The following is a 9,763-nucleotide window of genomic DNA, read 5'->3' on the forward strand; positions in this document are numbered from 1 at the left end:
ATGGTAAGATGTCCCAGTACAGTGGTAAGTTTCCACCTCTGCAGCCGGATGGCTTGTGCTTAAATCCTGGTTTCCTTCCGTACAAGCCTGGTTTCTCTGGCAAATTACTAAGTCTCATTGTGCCTCAGCTTTCCTTCTGAAGAATGGGAATGAAGGAAGTAGTAGTAACTCCAGCATAACTCTATAGCATTATTGGGCCATTAAACAAGAAATGTATACTTACCTGGCAGGGGAGACACCATGACCACGAAGGTGGTTTTTGCAGGGTGAGGCTTATCCATCACACTCTGGATGTGCTGACCCCTGCAATTTCCCCAAATGTGGGAAACTCAACTGCATAATTTGTGGTAGTAGGGGGACTGTGTTTGCACTCTAAACAAAAAAAAGAAATATAAAGCACTTAAACAGTTTATAATATATATACTAACCATCTTCATCAATTCAAATAGTTTTAGATTCTTGTCTATCAAGAGAAAAATAGTTGTATTATCAACTCTCAGCTATAACAGATAAAACTGGAATGTAAAAAGTCATCTGTTTCAAATTTATAGGATTTTTTAATGTACAGAAAGATGAAATAACTTTCTCAGAATACATGAAATAATTCAAAGTTCTTTTTAAATTATGTAAACCATGTTGAAAGTGGAGAGCAATTGAGAAGATAAGAATATCTATTTCTATGCCATTCACTGTAATTTATTACTCAGAAGCATATGAGTGATGACTTTTAAAATCAGGAGTATCTATTCATGATACAAACAGAGCAGATAGATGCTATGTTAGAGAACTGGTTAACATTTATTTATTTGTTGTGAACCAACAGGGCGCATGCTGGCTGTAAAGCCAGTTGCTAGGATTATCCTCAGGTGGATCAAATTAACTTCATCCGGCAGGATGTCACCGACTGCTGGAATGCCCATGTTTGTGTATATTATGTCGCCTTCCGAAGCCAGAAGAAGTCTGCACGAGGTCCCACTCACAGCAGACACACGACGCTGTGCCCAGCCACTTTCTACTTCACACCAGCGTGAACTCACTGAACTTTGGGTGAACTTTCCTGCTCAGTCAAGTACATTTTTAATGCAGTCTATCCTATTTAAGCCTAATTTGTATTTCATTTCACAACCTTGCCATTTAGCACAAGCCCGTTGAGATAGATTTAAGAGCAGCATCTAATCTGAAGTCTAAATGACACTCAATATGTACACCAAGGACACCCTTTCTGTCCCTGAAATGCATCCTGAAGGGGGGAACAAATGGGCAAACATCTTTATTTCACTCTGTGTTTCTAAGTCGTCTTCTCTTACAGTGAAAAATAACATACTGTTTTTGCAATGTATAATTTTTTTCATAACAAGAATCATGAATTCTTTTAATAACACACAACTGGAATAATATGGCCAATATCGTCCATCTCCAAAAAAAATAGCGTTTTCATTTAAGACTCACCAGTAGTGCATTTTTGCAGTCTTGGGTATGACAGATTATATGTTAAGGCAACTTTCTTGTCACAGGAGAGGGCAACATGCCTAAGAGATTTATAAATTTTTATTTTAAAAAAGGATTCTTCGCATACCAAAATATAGGCTTCCATTAACCCAATCGTAGGGAAGATAAATTTTAGCAGGGCAATTATTTTTTAAAGTTCAGATGGCCACACATAAATTTTTTCCTTAGATTCAGCACATTTTTTAGTTATCTGCTAGGAACATTAAGTCTTTCAATATAGACCAGCTTTTCTGGGGGGAAGTGGAGGGAATGTTCTTTCTTTTCTCTTCTAATATATTTCAAATTTATTTTGTTTGGATAGGCCTTTGGAATAGTTGCTACTTGTTTCCAAAGTGCTTCTGGAAATTGTACTCCTAATTAAATATAAAGCATGCAGAGTAAAAATATTCTATAACGGATACACAATTTTATACTTGGGTTTAAGCAACACTTTGTGAACACAATTTTTAGGCTGTATCCATTTGCTGAATCAATGTGTGTAGTATATACATTTAATCTAAAGGCCCTTCAGAAGATGCAATGATAGATAACAGAAGCTTTTTATTTTTACTATGACTTTATAGAATTTTATGGTGGATAACAATAATCATTGCTTTTACTAAGCATCTGGGTTGTAAAAATAAGACATCCACCTCAGTACACACCATATTTGAACAAGGTAGACATTAGTGCAGGTGAAATAATTTTATTGAGCACCTACTATGTAACAAGCAGTATAAATATTCATGGTGCCAACTAAAAATCCTTGCTTATACAGAGAATGCACTGACTAAGTGTTGTAAGAAAGGAATAGCCAGTTCCTATGTTATTACTGTCAGAGGAGGGTGAGATTATTTCTTGTGGATGAGACAGCATTCGAACAAACATTTAGGTTTGGAAATGCAGACTTGAGGGAGAAGAAAACCAAGCCATCTGAATTACCATCATTGTCAGGTCTACAAAATGGCTGTTGTTTAGGAGAACTTGTAAGGTTGGGGAACTTCTGTCAAAAGCTGGAGTTTATATTTCTTATTCTTATACTACTCTAAACTACTGATTTCAGTTCATATCACATAGAGATATAATAAAATAATACAACAGAGCTACTTTTATTGTATTTATAGACTCTTTGAAATTAAGAGGGAAGGAAAAGCAATTTAAATCAAACAAACCCAGAGTGTTCTGCGAGATGGCCAACCAGCAATCACTGCTGCAAAACTGTCCCTGTGCAATCCACATAGGTTCACAATGTAGCCAAAATTAGCCCGAGAACATGGTATGGTTTAGAAATTACTGGAGCAAAAAGGCAATCTAAGAATAAAGCAGGATCATTTGCACTCGATATTCTAAATAACACAGTCCTGATTTTTCTTAGGGACTAGTCCAATATATTATGGGAAATGGACATACCTGCAGTCAAGGCATCTATTGCTGATGGATGGTCTCTGGCCAGTCAATTGCTATTCTTCGGTGTGTATACAATGAGCATGCTATCTGCGGAACATGATCCTATAAGAGAAGAATTTCTTTTGCACTGAAAGCTAAAAATGTATATGTTTTCTTGGATATTATCTACACTTTTAACAACGACATCTTGAGGTATTTGAGACTCTCAGTTTCCACTTAATTCTCACAAATTATTTTTAACCTTCATTAAATCTTTTCTTCTGAATAACAACTGTTAGGAGAATTGGAAGCCAAAGAGAAGAGAGATGCCTCCTTTTCCACTCCAGTGGTGTCTGCATTTCAGAGGGAGAGATTCCCAACTATGGTGTGTATTTCCTTTTTAAAGAGTTGGAGGATTCACTGGGAACGGCAGCATAGTATATTGTAAGAGCTATGATAATTATTATAATTACTATTATTATAATGATGTGGGCTGCCTGCAGCAAGAAATGAGTTTCTGAGCAATGGAAGTGATTTTATAATCTAACGGGGCAAAAGTCATTTAGCTCTCTAATCACCAAAATGGAAACATTTAGTGACTGTCAAATCTCTCGACGTAAATAAAGTTTTGCAAAACAATATTATCTACAAATTAATATGAATATATTCATGATGTTACTTTTGATTGTTACACCACAGTTGTCCTCTGCTGATTATTTCCATTAGAATTAATTTAAAATTATTACAAATGTAAGAACACACACACACAACCAAAACAAATGTACGCCCAACTCCATACAACCAGGTAGCACATGTTTTCAGAGATTTCTTAACTTATTAAAAACCAATCATCCTCAAGAAAAAAATCTAGATTTCAGCTGGCCACAGAATTATCTTTGAGGATACACATTTCTGTGTGGAAGATTTATGTGTTTCTTAAATTCCAACATTAGTAAACATTCAAGACCTTTTCAGTCATTTATAACCACTGATAACCCCCATGTTTATGATAATCAATAGAATAAAGATTCCAACTGCTGCATCCACAGAAGAGAAAGAAAAGTTTTGTAGGTTGTAGTAGAGATGAGGTATGGAAAATGAAGTCACCTTCAATGTATAATAAAATATGTTTATCTCCCAGATATATTGTTCTGCAGTTGAGCTTGAAAAAAGTAGCAGAAAATACTTGAAGATAGTACACTTTTGGTACTTTTGGCCTCACAGCATAAATATGACCTAATAAAAGCCATCAAATATTTAAGAGAATGGAGAAGTGGTTGAAAAAGGAATTACACCATCTTATGAAAACATTACTGCATGTCTTGCTTTTAAAAAAAATCAATGTTTATAGTTTTAACTATTCAGTTGTGAAAGCATTAAATACTATCATGTTTGCCATTAGCATTATATTAAGAAGTGACCATGACTAGGGTTATGTTAAAACAAAATAAGGTCCATACAGACTTTTTAAAATTCATAATTCTTTCTTAAAGAGCATATGACTATGAACATATATAGAAAATAGTACTTACATTCTCTAGTCCTTCCTTCTCTTTTTTATAAATGAGTATTTTTCTGTTTCCATGAACAAAAAATTAGATGATTTTATTTAGTCTATCAAAAGTGATAGATAAGGGTAATGGAGTAACCCTCTGAGACAACCTACTGTCTATCAAAGGATCATAAAAAAATCTACTTACATTTTTAAAAACCTACTTATCTTTGGGTAAGCAATCTATTGAAAAGGTTTATTAAACTCCAAATCCAATCAGGTATAGAGTCAACTGGCTTACCCATTTTTTAAAAGTTTAGTTTCCAAATTGCCTTGACATTTTCAGTTCCCCAATAAACTGGAAGTTCATTATTTAGCCATATGTCAGAATGCATTGCCTCAAACTTTTCTTTCTCCTCTCTTGTTCTTCCTACCTGGAAAAGTTGGCATAAAGAGAACATTTGTCCAATCTGCAATATGACAACCACAGGGGGACCCTATTTTCTCAACGACAAATTGCCCTGGGTCAAGTCCTTTGCAATTTGGGGCCAAACAGGAAAAAAAACAGTTTGATTTAGAAAGCTAATCCATACAAAGTAAATATGAAAGGGTGATACTATACCTTAATGTCCTGCTCATATAAAATCAGGTTATTAATGATCTTCACTGCATTAAAAGTTTAGTCTACCTACAAGTAGCTCTCTTTTTGTTGATGAAATTATTATAAACTCCAAGTAACAAAACTAAAATCTAAATAGAAAGGCAATTGAACCATAAAGCACAACTTTCTGTATGTTTGCATTTCTGTAAGTCTAAATTTCGATGTGTATGCTAAGTGACCTTGGTGTTCACTTCTGGAAACAGATTCACACTGTAAAATGAGCTGTTGTTTGCTGGTTCTCTGCACAGTTTTCACAACAGATTACCAAGATGCTGGAGGAAAGAAGCTTCCATGGCACACAGAGCCTCATCTTTCTGGACAGAACCCATCCATCTCTGCTGCTTCAGGGTCTTGTGAAAGATGTTCCTTCCTGCCTGAACTGTTCCCGAGAAATGACCATGGCTCAGTCTCTCTCCACTTTCAGTTCAAATTTAATTATTGTGCAGTATGATGTCCTTACTTTAAAGTTGCCATCACCTTCTACTATCACTGAACAGCACTAATCCCTTCTTACACCATATTGTCTGTTTTCCATACTGGAATAGCAAATCCTATCAGAGCCGGGGTTTTAGTTCCTGCAAAGTGCTGGGTATGTATTAGGTGCTCAGTAACAACTGGGGGACTATCCAAATCAGTCAACCCATGCTGCTAAATGAGTTGGCTTATTAAGGAAAATTTTATGGAACTAGGAATCTGTACTGTCTCCTCTTAGACCTAGATTTGGCTAAACTCTAGATTTGGCTAAACTCAATGCATTGTGCCAAGCATTTCAAATTAACAGGAAAAAAATAAAAGCATTGGAAATCTATATTGCTTGATACATATGAGTGTAGGCCAAATTTAAATTAAATTATATATAAAAGTAATGTGGAGACCCCTGACTGATAGGTTGGTCATTGTCCCACAAACCAAGACACCAGTTTGATTCCTAATTGGGGCACATGCCTGGGTTGCAGGCCATGTCCTCTGTTGGGGGCATGTGAGAGGCAAACAATCCGTATTTCTCTCTCATGTTCATTTTTATTTCCCCCATTCTCCCTCTCTTCCCCCTCTCTAAAAATAAGTAAATAAAATATTTTTTATAAAAGTAATGTGGCCATAAAACTATTTTTTACCTTAAAATTGAAAGGGGAATTAACAAATTCATCAATGAGGCAAATAGATCCCTCCTTAAAATTTTTTCTTGCACTCTTTGTAAATTTACTTTCTATGTTTGATTTTGTTTTGTAATTATACACCTATTATATTCCTCCATCTACAAGAATTTTAAAAATGCGCACATCAAAAATCTCACCGTGTATCTAGATATTATGTATTTTTCATGATAACAATAACCTATAAAGATGTTATTTTAATTTCCATGTATGCCTAGGGTTTATGAAAATTGTTTGGTTTGATTTATTCTTTAAAAAGTACTCTGCCTGTAATGGCACTGTTGCTAATGGAATCTTCACACTAATTCCAGGCACGCAAGGAGAAGAATGGAATGGAAATAATGGCTCATGATAGCAATTTGTAGCTCGATGTGAAATCTCTTGGCAGGATGCGTGTTCCTGTATCCCATAAACAGAGTTAAAAGCTGCATTGTATTTATATCCAGAGGGACCAAACTAATGTATTAGTGAATTATAATAAACAGAAAAATGGAAAGAGAGGGCTAATGTTGGGAACTAAGAATCACGGAACTTAGAGAAGAGCCTGTTGGATGCTGGTTTCTAGACTAATGGTGCTAGAGTTGGCTAACAATAGACAAATTACTCAAATACACTAATAACTGAATTTTAAAAGCAAAGTAATCCAAATAACCCTTTTAAGCTTGGGCCACTTGCCGTTAAGTGTAGAGCATTGTACATTTTTGTTGCCCTGTGGCTTCTTTGGTTTTGAAAGACGTAAATTGCTGAAAATCAGTAGGACACTTTGGTCTCATTATCTTCTAATCCCTGACTAGAAACACCAATGTTATTATTCTTAAAATTCTAATTATATCTACTCACTCATTATAATGTTGCATACAGATGTGAACAGGAAGTGTCTGAAACACCTAAACAGGAAACACACACGTATAGAATTAAATTTCACCAAGACAAAGGTGTTTACTAGCCTTCCCCACGCCATATTGCAAACAAGGAACCTCATTCATTGCCTAATTTGAGGAAGCCTGTTCAGTTTGTATTGAGCCCAACCTGCACTAGGGCACTGTGTGGACCATAAATAAATGTGCTATTTTCTTTTTTCTCTATAATCTTGTACTTTCTCACATATAGGTTTCCTCTACTCTTTCTTGCCTCATAGTCATTGTAACTATTCTTCTGGGCATAAGGCAAGCCTGGCCTTGAACAGTGAGTGAAATTTATTCTTGACCATGCATATAACATCAGCAAATAGAATATAAATAAAGTAATCGGTGTCACATAGGAAAAGACCTTTAAAGAACCAGTGCATATTTTTTCAGTCTAAGAGAAAAAAAATGACTCTTCAACCTGGTTCTAGGGAAATGGACAAAGAAAGTGTGGAACTGCACCCAGCCCGTTTCAAACTTTGAGGCTCAGAGAATGAATGAAAAATGAACCTCTCTTGGCTTAAGCCAATGATGCGTCAGTGTTGTTTATTATCTCTACACAGTTTAGTTTCTCCGGAATGATTCACTTAGTCACATCAGTCCATCTAAATTTCGCCCAGAAACTTCTTGAAAACCTCCCATTCTCCTCCCACTCTTGCCTTTTCTTTAACTATATATATATAGACAATATTTTCTTCTGAATAACAACTGTTAGGAGAATTGGAAGCCAAAGAGAAGAGAGATGCCTCCTTTTATATATATATATATATATATAAAATAACAACCACCATGCATATCAGTTGTGCTTATAACAGACCAGTGGTCTACCAGGAACATTTTAGAAAGCCAGTAAATGGACTTAGTGCCCACCATCCAGAAAATACTGAAATAATTCTAAAGACAGTTCTAAATTCTAAATAAAGTTCTTCATTTGATCAATTAAAAACTCTTCTTGAACCAGAAACTTTCAATATTTTACGTCTATATGTTTTCCCAATTGCATATACTTTTTTCTTTTTTAATAGAGTTAAAGTAATGTGCTTACTATTTATACAGAGTTGAAAATACAGTATTTTCTCATTACATTATGATTTATTTACAGCAAATATTTTTTTCACCATATTTTTCATGTGCCTGCTATACTCTAGGCACTTTTCTAGGTTGCTGGAAAAAAGGCAGCAATCAAACTAGACATAGCCTTTGCCTGCATGCAATGAACATTCTAGGAGAGCTGAGAGTCATTGAGTGAATAGATATTTACTATGTCAAGTGGTAAGTACGATGAGAAAAAAATAGTATGTTGAGGAAAAATGAGTCTCATAGTACAGCATAGAGGAAAGAGTAGAATAGCTTTTTAAAAAGACTTTTCAGGCAAAATTTTTCTGGAAAGAAGCTTCAGAATTTCGAAATTTGGAAATTTGGGGAAAGCACAAATAAGTACATAAAATCAGAAAATTAAAGATGTATAATAAAAAAATTAGGCATTAACCAACCTACTATTAAAATGTTTTAATAATAAGGGTTTTATAAATAAATAAATGTGCATTTTATTAACAATATATCATTATGAGAGCTTTTTCCACTTATATTAATACTTTTTTCTAAAAAGGCTGAAGTTCATGCTAAAATTAACACTGGCTAGTTCTTACAAGTGGATTGATGAGCAACTTATGTGTTTTGTTCTTTACTTATTTGTATTATTGAATATTTTTAAATCAGAAAACCCATAGTTTGAAAATATTCTTCTGTAATATAATCATCAATGCAATAAAATTACAGCATTTTATTATACAGCTAATTAGCTAAAACACATTTATTTTATTAAGCCACCATTATTGAATATTTAATCTTTCCATTTTTTGTGAACAATATTCTTTGAGTGATTTTCATGATAAATATATAATATACCAGCTATATTATAAGGTAATTAGACTTTTATGAAGTCACTTGATAATATATAGATTTTTATTTTATGGGACAATTATGATATGCATTCCAAAGAATTTATTTAAAGAGTAACCTTTGGAGCACGACACATATTTTAGTTATGTGCTTTCTTTACAATTAAGTATTTTTACAACTTGAGTCACTCCTAATTGTTGCTTAAATATGCAAACAATATTTGTTAACCTCCAAATGTGTTGGGCTACTCTGAACATCATATAAAGCAACAAGTGTTACTTCTTACTTGAATAGTTTATAGCACTAAATAATTAATAATAATTTGAACACTCAAACTACTCTGGGGGGAGGTAGGGGGAGGTGAACTGAAAAAACCCCTCAAGTCAGTCCATGGTCATGGCAATGATAGCATGCACAAACTCCGGTGCACTTGGGAACTTTCTGTGATCAGTTGTCTTCACCTAGGCTAATGTGATTGTTCATGTTTGTGTTTAAAAACATCTGGAACTGCATGTAGGGGGGTGCTTATCACAGTGCCCTGAAATTGCTTTTCTTCAATGTCACCACTTATCTGCAAATTTCTTAGCATCAGGGACCACATATTTTCTCTGTGAAATCACTACAAATAAGCCCAGTGTGCTAAGCACATCAGGTCTTCAGGAAATGTTCGTAGATCTGAAATAAAAACACTCGAGAGATGTCTTGGAAGCGAAATTTAAATGGAAAGGAAAAGTGGAAAGAAGGGCATTGTCTCATCCATTCTCAACACTCTCAT

General features: G+C 34.6%; 1 non-coding gene across 1 annotated transcript; it reads left to right on the forward strand.

Annotated features, from left to right (window-relative positions):
• Positions 1-215: 215 nt before the first annotated feature.
• LOC119046895 (U1 spliceosomal RNA) lies at positions 216-375 on the forward strand. The gene has a single exon (XR_005082048.2). It is a non-coding gene; the product is annotated as a U1 spliceosomal RNA (small nuclear RNA).
• The last annotated feature ends 9,388 nt before the right edge of the window (positions 376-9,763 follow it).

This window comes from Artibeus jamaicensis, unplaced genomic scaffold, assembly GCF_021234435.1.
Source record: "Artibeus jamaicensis isolate MK-2021 breed Jamaican fruit bat unplaced genomic scaffold, CSHL_Jam_final contig_851, whole genome shotgun sequence".
Classification (NCBI taxonomy): Eukaryota; Metazoa; Chordata; class Mammalia; order Chiroptera; family Phyllostomidae; genus Artibeus; species Artibeus jamaicensis.